This window comes from Phasianus colchicus, chromosome 2 (assembly GCF_987193195.1).
Source record: "Phasianus colchicus chromosome 2, bPhaCol1.hap1.1, whole genome shotgun sequence".
Taxonomy (NCBI): Eukaryota; Metazoa; Chordata; class Aves; order Galliformes; family Phasianidae; genus Phasianus; species Phasianus colchicus.
In genome coordinates this window covers 13,014,000-13,035,811 of record NC_143437.1, presented here as the reverse complement: position 1 = coordinate 13,035,811, position 21,812 = coordinate 13,014,000, and positions in this window count along the sequence as shown.

The following is a 21,812-nucleotide window of genomic DNA, read 5'->3' as shown; positions in this document are numbered from 1 at the left end:
GGGACATATCCATATCCTTAAAGTTAATAATAAGCCTAAATACTATGCAAAATAAGGTTGCATTTAGAGGCAAATATAAGCATAAGATAGGTATCAAATAAAGCCTTAATATTTAGCAGACCACACTGTTAGCCACACACAGATCTTAAACAGTTAAGCTATGGGAATTTCTTTGATTTTTGGAAAAAGTGTTGGCCAGTAAATGATGTTGAGCAACAGATCTTTGTGCATCAGGATGGATACTCTGAAAAGCACGCTGTTGTAGGAAGTGATGTGCTTGTGAAGTTCTTCTAGTTTACTCTCTGATCATGCTGCTGCTTTGCATCCCAGTCCCAGTCCCACAAACAAAAATGTTGCTCCAGTTCCAACAGTCATGACAACAAAGGGAGGAGTAAAGCTGCAGTCTGCTCCTGACAGTTTTTCTTTTCAACTTTTTTTCTTAGCAACTGAAGAGTCTGAGCATGCCTCAGTGGCCCTGCACTCTCAGCACACAAAGCCATCTGCAGCCACAGTCATTTGGAGCAGCCTCTCACATGCTGGCTTCCCTACAGGGAGTTTCTCACAGCAGGATCAGCCACCCTTCCAGCACATCACAGGTGTTCTCCACATGGTGTGAGCAGGTGAGAGTGTGACTTTGCCAACCCATGATGAAGTTTGGTAGCTGAAATACAAAATCCAAGTTTGGCTTGAGATCTGAATCTGGCACTCGGCTTCATCCTCTGCTCCGAGCCAAATCAAACTGCAGCACGTCATGAAATCCAAACACCACTGTGCTCTGGGTCGCTTAAGATCTGGATCCAACTACAGCCTCTGATGAGGAAGCTCCACTCTGTGCATGGGGCCAATGTACCACATAGTCCCTCATTAGGTGGTAGTACTCAAGTAACTGGAAGTTTGCACCTTACGATCTGTAGGGAAGAAGCTAAAGTGCTGAGAAAGCTTTAGGGTACAGTGAAATTGCTGCTCCGTGTAGCTTAGAAAAAACGGAAAAAAAACACACAAGCAAAATTTATGGGTGGTTCAAGTTCTGAGGCAATACCCTTCCTACATCTTTTTTGGCTCCTTCAATCTCATATTATTAGTTTAAGAGCTGCCAGGCATAGAGAGTAGTCCACCCATACCACCTGTGCTTCTTTGAGTTAAAAAAAAAAAAAAAAGAAAGAAAGAAAGAAAAAAAAAAAAAGAAAAAGCAAAGGATGTGTTTCATACTCCTCAGGATGTGCTCCTCACTGCAGAGCCAGCTCTGCTGCAGCCATGAGCACTCGCAGGACTGCCGCGTGCCAGCCCCAGCCATCCTGCTGCCCTGCTCTCACCTTCTCACTTGCACTTTTTTATTTTAAGAGGTAAGGATTTGAATTTCTGTGGTAGTGTGTCTGGCACTTCTGGTAGGAGCCCTTTGACATGGAAAAAGGCTCATCTTTCAAATGCCTGTGGCACTTTCTGTGAAAGGTGATTTTTAAAAAGCCATTTTATTTTGCTTCCTGGCAATGATATCAAAGGAACAATCAGTGCCTGATTTGGAGCCAACAATTTATTTCCATTATAATAAACAGAAAACAATGGCATGCTGCCTTATTAGTTATTCACTTTCCAAGTCAACAAACTCAGAGGATTGGGATGAGATCTAACCAGAGTTATGCTTTGATGTTTTCAGTTTGGAGAATTGGTCTCCTAGCCAAAACGCTGAGTGATGCCAGTTCCTGGGGGAAGGAAGGAGGGACAGAAGGAAGGGAGAGTGCCTCTGAATGCTCAGGGCATGGGGTAGCTACTAGAGGGAGTGAGAAAGTGTCGTGGTGGTGGCTGGGTATAAGAAGACATTGAAGTGTGATTGTGATACAGGGGTACCTTATGTAAGACATGATATATGAAAAGAGCAGAGGCTGGCTGATTTCAGCATTCTTTCTTTTTTACCCATTGAGGATCTAGTTTGTTACACACTCAAGGTCTGTTACTGTACTACAGAAGAAAAGAGCCACTTGTGTGATGTCTGCAGTGTGTGTTGCAGAGGCTGACAGGCCCAAACAAAACCAGATGTGCACAGCAGTTCTGGTACTCATCCTTCTCTCCCAGGAGCAAGTCTGTGTCTTTTAGCATTGTCACAAAAATAGTGCTTTGTACGGACTGCTGCTGAGCAAGATGAATTTCTGTATCTGTCACTTGCCTGTGTTATTTTAGTAGTGATTTCATGTTGGTACACTATCTCAGGAGGGGAAACTCCTCAGTGGAAAAGTAGGAACAAGAGTGTTTTGAAACGTTGGAACAGAAGAGCTATGGAAAACTATCTCACAAATAGGTCTTGTAGGTAAGGGTAAAATGGAAGGCGAACATCTGCTGCTTTTCTTTATAGAAAAGTCTGATCAACTTTTTTTTTTTTTTTTTTTCTTTTTTGGCACCATGATGCCATCAAGCAGTAACAAACTAAAAACTCCCAATTGCCTTGAATACATTTCACCCAACTTCCTGGAACAGTCGAAATTTGTGTGGTTTTTTTTTTTTTTTTAATATATATTTTTTAAACAAAGCAGAACACCCAAAAGTGGTGCAAAGCGATTGATCATTCCTTGGTTATTAATCATTCCTCCTGTGGACAAGCCATGCTGACCTTTGGGATTATTTTCTGATAAATTTGCAAACACATTAAAAATACATTTTTCTCCCACATCACTGTGAACTGTGCAAGTGATTTATAGCAGCAACCAAGTAAATAGAGACAGCAGATTGTTTGCTTTAGTGGAGAACTGCCTGAGCGTTGTAGGAAGATACATACCTGCTGCTCACCTGTAGGTTGCTATTTTAAGGGAATTTAAGGGAAGTAGGGACTTCTTTTTTTAACCTGAAGAAATCACAATTTTTTTTAAAGCCAAAAGAAAACTTGCCATCCTTAGGAGGAGCAAGACAAGCTGCAGCCTGATTTAGAAAGGTATTGCACGGCAATCATAAACCATTATCTATGAGGTAACCAAATACAGCATAGAAGAACAGAAATACCTGTTAGGAACAAATGTCTCCTCTGCGCAAAGATGTTTAGTAGTAGGTTTGTGGTTGTCAGACTGCCTTTTAATAGCCAAACCCATACATATCATGGGGGAGAGAGTCTGAAGCAGGTGATAAGGCACAAAGGATGATGTAACACTTCATTTGGTGACAAGAATCTGTGTGATGATAACAGTTTTCAGACAGTGAAGTTAGTTATCATATGGGATGTGCACCTGAGGAGTTCCTTCAACTAGCACTTTTCAAAAGTATCTGCCTGTAATGACCTACAGTAGCAGTAATAGCACTCCTTGCACAGGTCAATTATCAGTGCAGAATAGCACTTTCAAATCTTGTGTGAGCAGTTTCCTCTCCTTTGAACCCTCTCATTGCCAGATGCTCAGTCACAGTCTGGCTCTCATTCTTCCAGTCCTCCCATAAATGGAAGCAAATTTCCACCAGGAGCTTCCTTGGGGGCATAAGGAAATTAGAAAAAGAATAGTCCTGGAGTCCTCTCATGTAGCTAAAAGGCCTCCAGTCAGACACTGCAGCCAATTTCTCCTTCCTGTGGTCTGTTGCAACATGATCGGCTTTTTTTTCCTAGCCTAGAAATTCTGGCTTCTTGCTTCATTCCAGCTGATCTCCCTTCAGTAGTGAGGCACTTGAAACCAAGCCTTGATCCTCCTACTCACAATAACCCAAGCAACCCAGAAATTGGGCTGCACTTCATGCCCTTCTGCATTTTCATGCTTGCCTTCTGGATAGTTATAGGTGATGTTGAAATTCTTTCAACAGAGATGCATACTTCTCCTTTCCCTCCACCAAGTTCTATTTCTCTCTTGCTCATCATTTTACCCCATCACCTGAGTCTTACTGCTAGGCCCCAGATATTTCTCATGCTAGAAGTCCCTATGTTTGTAGCCATAAAGTCCCAGAGTGCATTGTCCTCCAGCATGAAGTCATCACAGGACAGTGATTGCTGTAACCAGCATGGATGCTACCTCCCTCTTGTTAAATGGGTGTCATCCAGAAAGCTGTTACAGTGAGGGATCCGCAGCTTGAGCCATCACATGATGTGGAGGAGAAGATATTTAGCTAAATTAATGCCAGGAAAGAACAAGGTTGGTACTTTGTAGGGCAATAAAAGCCATCTCTAATGTGTTTGTCTTTTTATTTGTCCCTGCCATGAGTACAGCAAATATTCCCATTAATATAGAGAGTGAAAAGCCTTTGCTGGGTAGACATTAGTGCCTGACCTCTGAGATCTTGCAGAGGAAAACAGGAAAAGGAGGTTCCTTCCACCCCACAGTCATGGAGGGCCTGGCAGCAAAGCTTTCTGGTGAGCGCCTCAGGGCCATACAGACAATCTGCTGCAGAAATAGGAACTGAGAACAAGTCTTGTGTCTTTCACTTCGGTTCGTCCTTTTGAGGCAGAGTCAAATCTTACTCCTATGAAACCCCACACAGGGCATTGTAACTATTCTTACTGTGCGTGGGCAAATGAGGGAGACATTGCCTCTTCTTTCAGTCACATCAAATTTCCCTGAAATCTGTTTTATCTTACTGCCAGACAGAGCTTCTCAAATCCTCAGCCAGTGTTATTGAGTCAGGGCATGGGGGTGAAAGGCTCAGCATTAAACAGAGATTCCTTGGAGTATCTTTAGGATCTTGGATCACATAAAGCAGTCCCCTCTCATTAAAGAAAAGAAAAAAAAAAGGGGGAAAAAAAGGAAAAAAAGCACACAAACTTACCATTGTTGAGTGTTTCCTTAATAGAATCAGAAACAAATTTGTGACCTTGTGGCCCAGAGGTGGGAACACCATCTATAAACTTGCCCAGACATAGAAATGCATTCTGCCTGTCAGTAGGAGTTTGCCATTGAACGTGTATATAAAAAAAGCTGGTGTTACATTAAGCTAACATTTTTTAAATGCCACAGCTCACTTTATATGCTGTAAACCTTGTTAATGTTGCTAACAAGAAAGTTAAAAACTCAAAGCTATAAAAATAGGAATGCCACTGCTAACTAAATAAATAGATGTGAGAACTGAATATTCTGATACAAGTTCTGGAACAGCCCACGCGTCCAGGGAGGGAGAAAGAAAAAAACACAAACTTAAATCGCTGCTAATGTTGTAAAAGTTTCCTACAGTCAGCAAAATCATCTCCCATTGAGTGTTTGACTTAATTTCAAGCGGTTCTTGGGAGTCAAAACCATAGCTAGGATGAAGAGGACGGTCCTTTCTGAGGGCAGGGAAGGAGCTGAGGGACTGTGCCACCCCAGGAGCCTGGATGGCCACGGAGGGAGGGAGGGTCCCTTCTGCCTGACTCAACTACAGATTGTTAATGTTTCCTGCAAAACAGGCCACCTACGTACTCTGGCCTCTACTGTTGGCTCCAGATCCAAGTTAATAGACCCAGTTTGTGTCTGTTACGTGCAATCTGGGCTGTATAGCAAATCTTATTAACAGCCTGGACCCTGTAGAGGTTCAAGGGCTGGAACTTCCTGGGATTACTTTTGGCAAATTTATACTCGAAGTAGGTATACTTGGAGTTGTTTATTGATACCTCTTTTTAATTCTGTGATGTGAAAGCTGAGAGCTGCTCCTAATGTTGAGCAGGCTGAAATCAGTTCTGCATAGGCTCATCAGTCTGCCTGGCGATTCATTTTTGTCTTCTAGGCTTTGTTTGTGAAAAACAACCTTCTTTTCTTAGTTTACTTCCTCCAGGAAGTTGTGAATGAAAGACCTTAAAAGATAGGATATTTACTCACGTGATTGTTTACAGATTTTGGCAACACAGAAGAACATGTCTTATCTTTATGTACATACATCTAGTCAGAGATACATAGTGAAAACAAATGGGAGAGGGAAAGATTGAGACAGAGATATTAATCCCACCTTTCTGTGAATGCACGTTATGGCTTTTTCCAAGAATAAGTTCTGTAATGTTTTTTTACCCACAATTCAATGTGTTATCAGACAGATGTGAAGCAAACTTGTGTTTACTTAAGTATTAGTTTCCTGATCCCAACATAAAACTTTATGGAATTCACTATAGATCTACTATAGATCAGCTGTAAAGAGAGGCAAATTGTGATCTGCATAGCATAATCGCACAAACAACAGAAAACAACAAACAGATCCTCCTCCCTAAGAGGGTCTGTAGGAATAGAAACAACTTTTTGTGACTCAGAGTGCTTTAATGGACCTTGATTCCTCTAACATAGCTCCACCTGGGGCCAACAGCACCTGAGGGCCCCCATCTACACACTCTCCCTGTTAGTCTGTTGATGTATTTAACATGGCTTTGGTACCCAATCTTTATGGAAGTTGTATTAAAGCTGTCTATCTTACTAATGCTGAAGCTTGATGTGCTGTTTAGAGACTCACGTTTACTTGCTACTCTGCTGATATAGTCCTAGAATGGGGAATTAATATTTCAAGGTACACATCATGCAAGGAGACTGGTTTGTGAGGCAAACTTTGTTTACCTGCTATTCTGGGATACCTTACAGCTTCCAAGAAGATCACCACAAAGTTCTGTCTTTTCTCTATTTGTTTTCTTCTCCTTAATTAAATGGGGAAAATAGTTACATGGTAAACAGGAGGGTCAGGTTGAGGATCTACTGTGCATCAATGCCCTAATCTATAATATGCTATCTGACTGATAAAAATGTTGGGGAGGGGGTGTCAAGCTGAAAGACAGTTTAAGATATCCCAAGATTTGTTTCTTCCTTTGACTCAATGAACATTATGGTGTTAGAGATGTCAGGAAGGTATCTGGGATGAGATGCATTTGTAAGATTTGTCATACATCCTGTGATCATGTCCATAATTGTAAATAATGAGCTGGCAGTGCTTGATGCACTGTTAAAATGGGCATGAGAACAAGATGTGCCAACTGCAGGCTGCTGTATGTGTCTGTCAAGCGCTTGCACAAGCACATGATCATATCTGTTTAAAACCAAACTGACTGCTTTGCTCTCTACATGGTACTACATTTGAAACCATATAAGTAAACTCAGGTAAGACTGTGCAGTTTTTGTTTCTTCTTCACATATATATTTCCTTTTCTGTCCTGACATTGGAAAGGCCACCTCTGGCATAGTTAGAATCCAGTGTGGTCTGAATGTTACTTCATTAAAAGGTCAGTTCTGGCAGTGAGATTTAGGAGTTTTTATCAGAGTCCAACTCAGAGAGAACTGGAAGGAGCAAGTGTGAATTCTGAGAATACATATACATGTGTGCTCGCTGTGTGGGGGCAATTATTTCTATCTAGGTCATTTCTAAATGAGACAAAATGCTCACTTTGTGTCAGGTCTTCAAAAGACTTCAGCTTTCAGCATCTTCCAGGGGATTAGCTAGATCAGAGAAGTAATTTAACTGCATGTGGAGTAAAGACTTTGTTGGTTTTCGGCTGACTCTGTGTGGCTTGGATTCTTCTCTGTCTTTTGAGCTAACTGTAAGGACTTTTAAGTTTACATTCTCCCTTCTTATGTTCTGCTACTTCATTTATTTGTTTCTGTGGTGAGGGCTAGCAATTTACCTATCTTGCTTTTGTGTACTTTCATTTTTCTCCCTCATTTAGGTCATTTTCATACAGACCATTTGCCACACTTCACAGCATTGTTCAGACATATCAAGCCTTCATCAGGAAGACTAAAGAGCCAATAGTTCCAGCATGGCATAACTAAAGGAAAGAGCCTTTGGAGTCATGAGGAGGATTTGTCACCAGCTCTTAGCAATGACTAAAACAAAACAAAGCAACCCCTCCTTACATATGGTTATGTTTCCTGCTCAGCACTTGATTGTTGTAGCCACCTATGGGTCAGAAATGAGGAACAGTTGGAGGATAGCATGAAGCAGTCTGCAAAGAGCTCTGTGCTCGTTTTGTCTTAAATGTAGCCAAAGGGAATATTTTAAAGCCTCTGTAAATTTATTTAACTTTCCTTCTCAATGACAGAAAAAAATACTTTGACACTATCATGCCTCTTATGAAGAAAAAAGTAAACTTCAGGTCTCTAAAGCCTAAATATTTTCAGGTGGTGGTTCTTTTTCTATATATTGAGATTACACACGTGATTAACAGCTGATAAGTGATTAAACTGATTAATGACTGAAATTAATAGTGGTAAGAGAGGGATGATACATTAGGGCTATATTCTCTAGGAATGAGCAAACACCTACGGACAACAGCAAAACCAAAACTAAACAGCTGTTTGTATAACCCCCTTGAATTTCAATCGAATTTTATGAAATTGTTTGATCTATTTGCAATGACAGTTCAGTTATCTACAAGACCCAATATATTCTGCTCATGAGAGAATGAATGGTGGGAGTTTTAGCAAGAATATTTAATTTTCAAGGGATGCTGATTACAATTCTAGTCCCTCCTTAATCTCAGTCCTGACAGCAGATTATTAAACTATATTTCCAGGATGACATGTGGAAATGCTAATTATTTTGCTTGAAGACCACACTCAAAATTGCACTGAAATTGGATGCTGTATGGGAACCATCATAAATAAAATATCACCACTGAAGTCTAGTAACAATTTTGCAGAAGGTCACGTTGCATCTTGTCTAGGGCTTTCAAAATTAACAATCTATTTATATATGAATTTTAAATCAAAGCACAAACATTCTGCTCTTTGATTTAATGCGCTTACGTTTCTTTCTTCACCTCAAACATGGACTGTGCTCAGTGTTCTCATTTAAATGTACACCAGCGTAAGTCTTGGGAAAGATGCCTTCTTCAGCAACCAAACAGGCACTCTGTTCATGCTGCTCGATTTGTGACATAAGAGACCAGATGAGACATGAGAATTGCAAACTGTTGAATTGTTGGCACTGTAAGCGCTCCCTAGAGAGAAGCCAAGGCAAGATGTGAGTCCTGAGCTTTCCAGCAGTATGTGTTGCTGTAGACAGTCTTTTCATCTGGGTTCCTTCTCTTCTTTGCCTCAGGAGTTTTCCAGTTGGGTTAGGCAGTACTGTGTATTTCTGCATGTACGGGGTTTCTCTCTGCAGATTTTTGCCTATTCAGGCTGCAGTGCTCATGTAAAATTTTTACAAAGAATAATGTCTGCTGTTAAATATCACAGGGGCAAAAATCTAGTGAAAAAAGAGAGGAAATTCACAATTTTTCCGGTGGATTTGTGTCTAAGGTATACTGACATCACTTACTAATTTTGCTTTTCAGATAAACATCATTCCAACTCCAGATGCAAGCCAGTTTGCAAGCAAATTTGATGCTAAATAGGATTTTCTTGTGCATTGCAAAAAAACCTGTGAAATGTCTGTGGTTATAAAACCAAGGTGCTTCATTTCATTTGGAAATTCTGAAGAGTGGCGTGCTGAATGTTCTCCAGGTGTTGCAGTCTTGAGTAACAATTCCACTAACTGTTAATTTATAGCACTCATTAGCCTGGAGGTAGCAGGGAAAGGGCGGAGTCTGTCACCGTTCCTGTAGCTCAGTACCATTTTTTGGCATGTAAGGATGCATCAGCAAGGCTTGAGTCCTACTCAGTCCTTGTAACACTGCAGTCTCTGGGTTGCTAGTTTTTCCAATACAAATAATAGATGTAATCATGACGCTTGGATCTTTTCTGGGGAATTTTAGAAACTTTGATCAAAATTTGCAGATATGAGCACCTTCAGCACTGCTTACTGCAGCAGTGAGTGAATCATTATTCTGGAATCTCCAGAAACTGGGTCTTCTTTCTTGATTTCTTCCCCCATTCAAATACTTGCACTTTACATTCTTTGGTGATACATTTTCTTCTCATGCTTATAATTTAGAAACCTGTAATAAAGTGATCTTGTCTATAGTCCAGAGACGTCCCTATTCCACGGAAACAACATGAAGAGCTCTCGTACTTAGGGTTCATCTACTGATGTTGCTTTCTTCTCTATCAAGCTCATAGAATTTGGTATCTTCACGGCATACTGGATGGCATATAGAAAACACTAGTTAATGCTTAAACAAGGTACTTTTCTGATTCAGTGGATGTTCAGTTACTTAAATCCAATGATATGTTACATTAGCAGAAATATATTTGTAAGTGAATGTGTAGAGACATTGTGTTCAGCAGAAGGGCTCTTTGGGTCAGTGGAGAGGAAAGCCTACTCTTTATACGTCTGGCAAACTTCCATAAGTGGCTCACCCTGACTGGATAAGATTTGTTATTTGTAGAGTGGTGGCTGCCTGGAGAAATGCTGTAGCAGCAAGCTTCGCCTGTGTGTCTAGCAGCAGCCTTTATTAATTGCAGCAGTGGGTGGAAAATGCATTAGCTTCATATATTACTACGGGGGGTTGACAGCATCTATTCTCACAGGATTTCTATATGCTCCATATTTCTACATGGAATAATTTTCAAACTCGTCTTTTTCCATTTTTTTTTCTCTTGAGACAGGGCCTGTGGCACCCTCATTTCCTGCATCCTTTGCCAGTGCAGGTAGGGACTGGGAGAACTCTGCTACTTGCCTAAGGTTTTTCATGATGCCACAAGCTGGGGTGCAAGTTGCTTTTCAGTAGTCATTTAGCAGCTGCCCTTTTGGCTGGTTTCAGGAAAAAAGAAGGAAAGGGGGAGAAAATGAGAATTACCAGTAAAAGGAAAATAACATTATTCTCCCCTGAATATTCGTGGAAGTTCCTATCCATTCTCTGTCTTACCTTCCATTGAGATATCTGGAAAACTCCCTCTGTTTCAGTGCTGCCTGAGCAATTCTACTGAAGTGACTTCTCACTGAAGATACAGGAAACAGCATAACCTGCCAGTGCCTTTCTTAAATAGCTGCCTATGTATGTCCTCAGCAGAAATGTTGGCGGCTAACATGTGCTAACATTTTCTGGGTGCTGCCAGTGTGAGTATGCAGGTGATACTTCAGTGGGCAGGGAGAGGTGGTGGAAGGAATAATGTAAAGAAATAATTCTGGCAGCCCTACCTGGCTGTGTCATGAAGTAAGTCTGCTGCTCCAGCACAGCTCATCTGGATGGATGGGAACCATCCTCAGAATAGCAAAACTCAGCACTAACTTCCCCAGGAAAAAGTTGTTCATGCTGTGTACCTGTGAGGCATTTATATAGCATTACTCTGTGTAGTCCATCCTGCTGTCTGGCACTACTAGTAACAGGGAAATATTGAGTTAGAAATGATGTGGGTAAGATCACGCCCTGCTGGTTTTGAAGGCAAAAATGTCCTCTGCCCTGTGCAAGCCTACTTTTGATAAGTACAGCTGAGCCTCTATTGCCTTTGAAGACAAGGATCTGCATTTTTCTTCATTATTTCTGAAAGCACACAGGGAAAGCACCAGAAGTCACAAAACATGCAAAGCCAAAGAAACTTTGCCTCTGTTTTTTGGCAGCTCTTAAGTCTGTCACAAGCTTGTGACAGCCAGCATTCTTCTGCAAGTGTAGATGGAAACTGTACTTGTGAGAGATAAACCCTAAATTCTGTCTACCCACAACCTAAAAGGCTTCTAGATTTTCTTATTTGGGGGGGGAAATATGGAAGCTCCTAAGTCTTGGGAGAGAACTTCAAAATAAATGTTGGAATCTTATCACTTCCTCAATTCCGGATGTGTCCTGTGAGGGCTCCTGTACATGAGGTGGTGAGTGACAGCAATAAGTCAGAGTAAATACATGCAAAATATGCTTAACTTGAAAACAAACCCTTGCATTACAGACGTTGGACTGTGATAAGAACAAGTTTGGGAACACTGGTAAAGAAACCCCATGTTCATTTCAGCAAGCATTTGGGATGGTTTGCAAAACATTAGTTTGTAACTTGACCCTCCAAAGTAATATTTAACATTTCTACTTCCCATGGTGCCATGTGCCATTTCTTAGCATAGGAAATTTGACTCTTATCTTCAGAGGCTTAATCAGGAATTTGGTTTAAGAGAAGCCCGTGCAGGTTCTCCTGCCAGCATTACTCTCTTTGTTTTATGAGTGCATGAGACGACCTATATGTCTTCATATGGGCTGTTTATGGCATGACCGCAAAGATAAGTGGAACATGGTTAAAGCTGCTAAATTCCAGTATTCCCTCATTGCACAGGAAGTCATGAACTCTACTGAAGAAAATAAATTGGAAAGAAATGTGATATGTAGTACATCACCTCTCATAAGGGCATATCATAATTTCAAGCAATATTGTCCATTATGAGTTTCTACGGGACTGCCTCTGTTCATGAAAACCAAACTGAAATTTTGAGTCATTCTATAAATGCTATCTGAAACAAAATGTCTCTCTTTTAAATATTTACGATTTGTCTCTTTTAGTTTCAGAGAAGTAAAAATTTTATTTCATGAAATTCAGACTTAATGCATGTTTAAAAAGGCTAACAAAAACACTCCTCTGAACTGAGTTTTTTTTTTTTTTTAGCATTTCTCTCCTCCGGTTCTGGGAGAGGAAATTCTGTAAACCAAATGTGAACTCAGGAAAGGGAGGTACTAGCAAACTTGCTGTGCCAAAGGCAAACACAAAAGGTAAAATATAGCATCATCCAGAAGACTCCCCTCGGTCACACATCTTCACTGAAAGCCAAAGCTCTCATCTAGATCATGGGTGTTTAATGCACGGCAAAACTCTGTTACCAAAGAACAAAAATTACTGAGAGTTTTTACAGATGAGCCTTTTAAAAAGCAGCAAATATGAAATGTTCTTTTTATATCAAAGCATCAATGGGTGGGGTGTTTCCTTTGCGTTTTCACAGATAAAGTATTTGTTTCTTACTGTGACTCACTCAGAGATTAACATTTAAAGAACTGAGCCAAGGTGGAAGATTTTTTTCTGCCTTTTCTAATCATCTGCTAAACACGTTTACTTCTGAACAGCTTACATACTGAGTAGCATTTACTGTACATTATTACTATATTTTGCCTCTTTTTTTTCTTTTTTCTTTTTTTTTTTCTTTTTTCTTTTTTTTTTTTTCTTTTTTTTGTTGTTGTTGTTTTGTGGGATTATTTTGCAGCTCAGCCTCTGGCAAGTGATTAAAAGACTGAAGTGACACCTAGTGCCCTGCTAAGTTGCTAAATCCTGCAATAGCATCTGGAAATGATATCTTCTTTTTAGGTGGATTCTCGGAAGAGAATTTAACTGTAATTCCCCCATTAATTTCCTTTCCAGTCTTATCTTCCCTTCTTCAAGAGCTGACGGGGAAAAATAAAGATGGGGTATGAGACAACTGATATGAAGACTGTGTACATGTATATCTAAGTTACCGCATAGAAAAGCAAGAAAAAACAAAGTTGGAACAGCACTGGGATTTATGTGATAGGAAACGTGGAAGGTTTTTGTTCCACCCTGCATTTGAAGCACGTAACGAGAAAATTGCAGTTGGTGGGAATCTTGATATGGGCAACGAAAAGCGGTGAGGTACAGCTCAGTTCTAGGGATGAGGATTGAAAAGGTAGTGAATAATTCTGCTGCCTTTGAAAGGCCTTAATTTAACTCATTAACAACCTACAAACAACAGGCTATAGCATGGTCAACTTAGAGACAAAAGGCTTCAAAAGGAGTTAATTTTATACAAAATAAGACAAAGTAAAACTTCCATGTTCATACTTAAGAGTTAGTAGTTAAAGTTTGCTGGCATGTTCTGTGTGGATTGGGATAATGATTTCTGCAAGACTTACAATCTAGCTGGGAAAAACAGTGCTTTTCATGTGAGAAGGTTTATGCAATTGAAAATGCCTGGAAAAATTGTTGGTTTTAGATAAAGTTATTTGGTTATTTGGGCCGATTAAGGAAAGGCTTAATAAATCACATTCTCTTTGCAAAATCTTATTTGCTATACATTGAACCCACACAAAGGTAGAACAGCTGATGTGGCTGGAAGCCATTTGGATCCCACCTCTGAAACTGTGTTAAGGATTGATATCTGAAACAGAAAACACATGGCTTTGCATCAGGATGCAGGGCAGCAGCTTTCTGATCACAATGGAGGAAGTTGGGGTGTAACACTGTTTGAGTATCTTCTCATGGTATTGCAGGGAACAGTGCCAGCTTGTTTTAACTTCTCACTTGATCTGAACGATTCTTCAGTCTTATGACTTCATTGTCCTACTACAGGGACAGTGAAATCCCAAACATGCAGATCCCAGTATTAGCACAGCCAAACTCCATGTAAAAAAAAAAACTCACAGTAAATCAGCCTCACTGCAGCCAAACCACATGTAAAAGCAAGCTGTGAAACAGACTCAACACTGCCAAACCACATGTAAAAGCATGCTGAAAACCACCCTCTGCATAACCAAATGATGTATAAATTGGTGACAAACAACAGTCAAGGAGGGCTGCATGCTTATTGGAACAACTCAAGGCTGTGGAGAATCCCTCACACCACTCACCTTCTCTCCCACCTTATGCCCAAGCAACTCTATGCAACAATGCACTCTCAAGGCTGGAGTTACCAGGTAGGAGAAATGGCTCCAGCAGGAATGAATACAGCACAGTGGATTGGAGATCAATCTGCTCCATATTTGAAAGGACTGAGCAAATAATCAAGCCCAGAAGGAGCAGAAAAATTGGTTTTGTCTAATTCAGACAGAACTGATATTGTTATTTCCTCTAATACACTGTTAACCTTTCTGCCTACAGAATCAGTCAGTCAGGAGAGAGAATGGAGCATCTAGCTTTTGTGCTTTATCTTTCCAGCTAGAAATGATTGAGATACAATTAAGAATCCCATTTTCAATTTCAATAAGCCACCTTAAAAATTTTTATTAGAAGAGAGGGAGAGCTGTATGAGTTGAGCTACCAATTTACTGGTGCTTCACAACCTGAAACATGGAGGCCTCTAAAGGGCTTTGTGACACATTTCTTGTATTATTATTGCAGTTTGTTTCTTTGTGAAAAATCATTTTGGGGTTTTACGGCCTTTTTCTCACAATTGGTCCCAAAGCACCTCACAAGGGAGCTCAGTATCATTGCCTCCATCGTACAGCCATAAAAGCTGCAACAGGGAGACATGAAGTGACTTGCTCCACATGGTGTGGGAGCTCAGCAGCAGACCTCGGTGTAGAACCCACATCTTCTGAGCCCGCATTTCTACCTGTTCAGTATTTCTCTTAGTTATCCAGAGCAGACTTGTGTCAGAAAAGGTTGTTCACAGAAGCCGGTAGAAATGCATTTAAGGGTGTGCTCAACCAGCAGGAGTTAGTTTTGCTTTCCTCTCGCACTGTTTTGTTTCAACATGTTGTTGTTTAATATGCCATTAGGGAGTTTGGGAACTGACTTCTGCGGGATAATCCAGGATTCCCGGCCTTTGACACACAGTGTGCCTGTTGAAATCGAGGTCACAGCTTCTCCAGGTGTAAAGCAGAAGAAATTTCAGTGTATACATAGTGAGAATTTAGCAAGGGGACCGACCTCGCATTCAGAATAAGGGCGGGCATTAATCTTTTAAAATCCTACTTACCTTTAAAATTTAAATTATTTAATTAATAGATTTTTCTTTATCCGTTTCCAGCTGAGCAGCCTGCCAAGATGTCAATACACATTTTGCTAAGTTCTCTAAATGCAATATCAGACAACCTTTTTTTCTCTTACTCATTCCAGGCTCACCTCTGCAGCTGTACCTGACTGAACAATGCCAGCAAATAGAGGAGTGCGGTGCCAGCCTCACACAGAGTGGTACGGGGTCAAGGCAAGGTGTGTGGCTTCTTGCCCATTGCGTGGCTGATATTTGTCCCACTCTAGTGACAAACGGTGGCTGTTACCAGGTGAAAGGAGGGATCAAGAGCCAGCCTTTAAGCATGTTTTACTATGGAAAAAGGCCACAGGTTCAGGCCTGTGAACAGCTGAAGGATAACTCTGCCCTTATGTTCCCAGCTTATGCTATTCAGCTCGTTAAGTCCCTCTTTCACTCCCAGTGCATCGACCAAAATAGCAGCAACCACATAATCAGCCTGTGTTACCTGGGTGTCTTCCCCAGGACAACATCAGCCCATGTGGAGAGGAGGATGTGAGCACGGTGGGGTCAGCTCTCCACGCTGCATCTGTCCTCATGGGAGGAACTGAGCATCTTATTGTCATTGGGAGGAACTGGCATTTCAAAGCAGAGCAGGAATCCCTGCAATGTGGTAAAACGCTTTGGATTGTCTCTAAGAAGTAGCAGCTAGTGTATTTAAGCATGACAAACTCGACTCACAGTTTTCTCAAGGTTACATTGATGATAGTAAAAATGCTCAAAGCAATACATAGAGCAAAATAGCCCCACATCTCAGAAGCGGTCTTGTAAAGCCCGGTGATGTTACAGTCACAGCACAGCAATGTGTCTGACTAGAGGAGAATAGAACAGGGCAACAAGTGAGGGAGGGGAATCACTGCTGTACATCATGGAGATCCAGGGTAAAATCTTGAGTGTCAATTTTGCTGCTGACTTGAAATGTTAAAAAAATTCAAAGAGCAAAAGTAAATGAATGAATGAAAATATTTAAATGAAAGATTTTTTTTTTTTAATCAGTGATTAGGCTTTTGTATTCCGTTCATTGTTTTTTTTTTCCGTTTTGCTGCTCTTTCTTATGTCTGTCTTTATGTTTTTGCATCTCATTATCTGATGTACTTTAACAACATACATGATCTTAGGAACAAAAAGCAAAACAAAGTCCACATTTGCTCATGCCAAACCTTATCTTTATAAGATAGAAGGTTAATAATGTACACAGCCACAGTGCCGTTAAAAATAATCCTTCGGTCTCTGTGAAAATTATACTTTATAATAGGCTTTTAGCTAGCTCCACCACCACCAAATCCACTTGTATATGTATACTCTACTTTAAAAAGCTAGAGACTCTGCAGATCATAAGGCAGATTCATATCTCCCAGAATGCTTGTTGCTTCAATACTCAATCAAACCTCTGTGGATAGAATTTGTTTTACCCACTTGAAATGCAGTGGGAAAATCTTTCCTGGATTTCAGCAAACGCCCCAAGCCAGGGACTGATTTGGCAAGGTCAGATTGAAAACATCTCTCCACACTTACTTAGAGCAAGGCACAGCTCAAACCCTGCTTTGTCCAGCTGTCAGAAGCCTGAAGTGGGAAGTTAGTTCAGCCTCAAAGACATAGAGATTGATCAACTAGAAATATACCCATCGGAGCTTGGAAGCTGAGGTGTCTCAGGATCCTTCTCTCTAGGCTTTTCAGCAACCATCCCTGCCAGAAATACAACAAGCACCCATTCTTTTCTTAGCCCCTTTGGTATCTAGGAAGACTTGGTCTGACAGCTCTGGCTTCTGGATTCTTGTTACAGCGTCCCACTTCTGCTTGTATGCTCTTGAGATAGGAGCAGTGGGGGCAGGATCTGTCAAATGCACAGACACTGGGAGAAATGGGTTCAGAAATGCTTCAGTGGGAGCTGGGAATGAATATTTAATTGAACTGCTCTACCCCCTCAGGAGTCCAGGAGACAACACGTGAGGATTACTTAGGACTTCAGAGCCAGATAACTTAGGATTTCAGAGCCACAGCATCTGTAAAAGAGACTTTTGTCATGCCCTGCTTGCCTTGAACAGACTTTGGAATCAAGTCTGTGACTGTCCTCAGATCTTCCATGGTGGGAAGGAAATCTAAAGCAGAAGTAGCACAGCCTGAGCTTCTCTTCTTGAGCAAGAGTCAGAGTCTCCTGTTGTGTGAGCTGAAAAGATGAGGTGAGAATAAAATAAAGAGGAAAATCCATAGAAACTTGTTTGCAGGCAATTTTCTGACTAGCTACAGGTGGTTAACAAAATGAGACAAAATACCCTTTTCCATCTATCCCCTCTTAAAGTCTGCAAGTGCCACCATAATTTAGCCCATTATTTAAATGGGAGGAGAGGGTCACTGAATTTGTTCCTCTATAATGAGGCAGAAGAACAGTGAAAGTACCAAAAAAAAGTTGGTTAGGGGTTTCCTTCCCAGTTTAAAATAATCCTAACCTCATCAGTGACCTTGATACAGAGAATTTCTTTCACTTTAAGCCCTTAAATTTCTCAGCCAGTCATTAATCCTTAGGATATGCCCTTTGCCTTCATCCTTATTGGACAATCCAACCTATTTCTGGGCTGCCTTTGGGGCAGATAACCTCAAAATATTAGTTCTCAGGAAAACTGGACGAATTGGTTTCCAGAAGGGAAGATACTGAAGTTAAAAAGCAGTGCTTATGTAAAACACCGACTCTAATTATTCTTGCTTCTGTTTTAATCTTTCATATTGTTTCATACAGAATTTTCACATTTCCAGTAATATTTAATGACTCCATTCTTATTCTTGAATGACTTAATATCTAAGTCTCCAGCTTTTATTCTGGGTGCTCCTGAAAACAATTGAACCCCAGACTATCAATTCCTTGGAGATTGCTTTATTTTGTGTGACTTACCAACACGTGTTCTGGAAAGATCATCGCTGGACCCATGAGAGATAGAGGAAGGCTTGAAAGTGGCACTTTATTCTGGTATTTTTATAGTATTCCCCAATGGTATGTTTGCTGTAGTTAGAGGAAAAAAAAAGGGAGAGAAAAAGAAGAAGAATTAATGAAGAAATATACATCAATCAAAGCAGCTAATCAGAACAAAATGCTGATTTCTGTCTCCTGTTCTGTTTCTTTTTGGATTGAGTATAGTTGCTGATATGTATGCTGGTCTTCTAATCCTTTAATGGGGGCACAGGCTTTTGAAGGCTCCCTCTCAGAGGTGTTATTACCAAATATATGCTTCTAATTTAACTTCTCATGCCATATTACAGTAGCCTGAAGCAATTGTAGGTGTTGGGTTTGTGAGAAAAGCCCAATGTTGATGTTTATCAGATGACCTTTTAAAGGGTAATGTGGAGGTTATCCATTGGCATAATTAAGACCATGTGTAGATCGCTTTTCCCAGGCATTTCTTACTGGTTTTCAAAATCCCATCTATTTTTACCCAAATTCAGTCAGGTGCCTTTCATCTCTGCTATGTTTATGGGCGTTACAAAATGAGACTGAAAGTGTTTGTTCTTTTGGAGTAATTTCTGTTTGAAACATCAAAAAAGCTTGAATGCATAAATAAATCATCAGCACGTTGCTATTGCAAGTACCAACACACTTTCACTTTCTTTTGTTTTTGAACATTTCAGATGTATATAGCTGTTCATCCTTCTCCTCTCTGTTGTCCTTCCTTACAAGCTTTTCTTGAAACTTTACAGAGAGAAATGGACCTCCTTCTATGAAATTCAGCTCTTAGTGCTGAACATAGGCACCAAAACCCAAGGCTTGGTTCAGACAAGCAGACCTTGAGCTCAGTTTCCCTTGTCAGAGGTATGACATAGGGGTTTGGTGCTGAGTGTTCAGGCAGTGACATTGCAATGAAGTATTGCTACCAAGCTGCTGATATCTGGGACTTTGGTTGAATCCATGATCCCTGTTACAGAAGAGAAGGGTAGAAGACAGATCTGCCCCAGTGCTGTGCACCTGAGATTATCTCTTTTGCTGCTTTGGAAGTCCAGAATTCCCCTGAGAGTTCATGGCCTTGGTAGAGTCCTTTCTAAAGACCAGCCAATAGTGTTTCCTGCATGTGTTATAAAAAAGTATTCTTTTCTTTCAAAAGAGTTATTTGTGTCTTTCAGCCTCTGCACCATTAGCAGGCATTGAGGAAAGGTAGCATGATAGGCTTTACTGCAAAGTAGAATTAAATACAGTGATATAAAGACCAATACAGTGCTTAGATGTTGACTAAGGCTTTACTCACAGTAACTGACCTCTTCTTGAAGATGACATAGTGCAAGTACCTTATGAAGTCTCTACATGTGAAGAGTAGGCATTAAAGGATTTTTTCAGCAGATCAGGACTTTCTTACTTGTATTCATATAAATAGTTCTTATGATGCAGTATGGTGAAATAAGTTCACAGCATGAATTGTCTGAAACAAATGCACTTCCATGCAGTTAACGTTGAGCATAAGGTGACATTTTGAGTTTTTGGTACCCCAAAGTTGAAGTTCATTACCGGGAAAACTTACTGGTCCCGTAGTGCTGAGACAGGTTTAGAGGTACAGGGAAGCATGAAGTGAAGGAACATGGACCCAAAGTTTATATATGTGTTGCCATCAAAAAGAAACCTGCGAAGTAGCAGTATGTGGTAATACAAAAAGAGCTACTAATGCAGAGATTTTCTTTCCTGTTGACTTGTGATGTTTTGTCTAAGACACATTTTAAAGCTTGGCTTATGTGACAGTATGCTGTAGTTAGACTAATTACTATGTTTTCATGGTACATAGTAAAATGCTGATCCTGTGTCAAAATATGGGGAGCTCACAGCTCAATTCCACTTGAAATAATATGTCTTCATATCAATATATGAAGCACTTGTTTCCCTGGGGTTAAGATACTTCTGAAGGTGCTAACAGGCTGTAATGATCCTGCTCAGCTCTGTCAGGGCTCTCCAAACCTGCCCACATCCCAGGGCCCCTTGTTACCCAGGACCATCTTATCAACACACACCTTTTCATTACTGTCCACTGTCAAGCATCAGGCTCAGGATAAGGAGGGCTCACTCACAGTCACTCTTCTGTATGTTAGGCAGTGTACTAGCAGCTCCCATAAAGACCTGAACGTGGTAAATGCAAAGTAACGACCTCTTTACCCTTCTTTTCTTGTAGGATAAAGCAAGTGGCACAGCTGGCACATCCTGTAGGTGGAGAACACGCACATGAGCAGTCACCACCATACAGCCAACATGCCCTTACACGCTAAGCCGCAGGAATTTGATTATGAGGCAGACCTTTTCATCAGCCCCTACTGCAGAGACAAAATGCTGTCCCGCTGAAGTTAGTGGCAAAGCTCTGGTTGTTACACAGCCAACATCTCGTCCTTCTGCTTACTGCACTCAGAGTCAGCAAGCCTGGTGCGGTGGATGCAGTCTGTGGCCTGGCTCTTCTAGAGGAATAGGGAGCTTTGGCATTTTGGGGGACTTTGAGACAGCATAATAACCATGGATGCCAGCAGTCATTTTTTGCATTTACCACTGCAGTCATAATAGCTTCTTAGCCTTGAAAGTATTACGTTGGTACTGGGCAGATTTTGTAGTTCTCAATGATATTTGGATAGCATGGGAAGGGTTTATCCATAAATTTTAGTGATAGCTGTTGTGAATAATGCTATCTACCTACTTGCTCTGCTCTCTCTGCTTTTCTTCTCCGGTAGCTTGCAAAAACAGTCAACATCAAACTTAGGGTGGATTTAGCAAGGGGATTTTGGACTTCTTAACGTCAACGGCAGCTTTGAAAAACTCAATCTTAGCAAACAGCAGCTAATAATGATAACAGTAATAGAGATAAGTCAATTCATATCTCCCCACCTAAAGTATTTACATAATGAATTAGTTAATTGTATTTTATCTGTGGTTTGTTAGTCTTCACATTGCTGCAGACCTGGGGGAGCTCTTGGGCATTCTAATGCCAAGAATACGTGCTATTTCATATTCTGTTATTTGCTTTGAGTTTAAGGTAGCGAGAGGAAATTCCCAGCAAACAGCTGTAAGTGGCTTCACAGTGAGCAAATCTTTTCAGTGACTGAACATCTCTCATTAAAGGAGTAAAAAAATTCCTCTATCTGCTTTTTGTAGTTCAGTCATTTACCATGTATATAGATAGACGCCTTAAAAAAATACAAATGTTAGAGCATACAATAAGTAATTCCTGTGTTATTTTATCTGTCTAATTAGGCCTAAAAATAGCCTGTGGGAAGGAGGACCAGAAATCTTGAGTGTCTGAAGCAATTTGCATCAATTATTTCCCAAGTTACCAGTCACAAGTGAAAGCCCTTGCCTGAGTGCCTCCATTAGCCAGGTGTCAGAGCTCTCTCTGTTTTCATTTCAGGTTTTT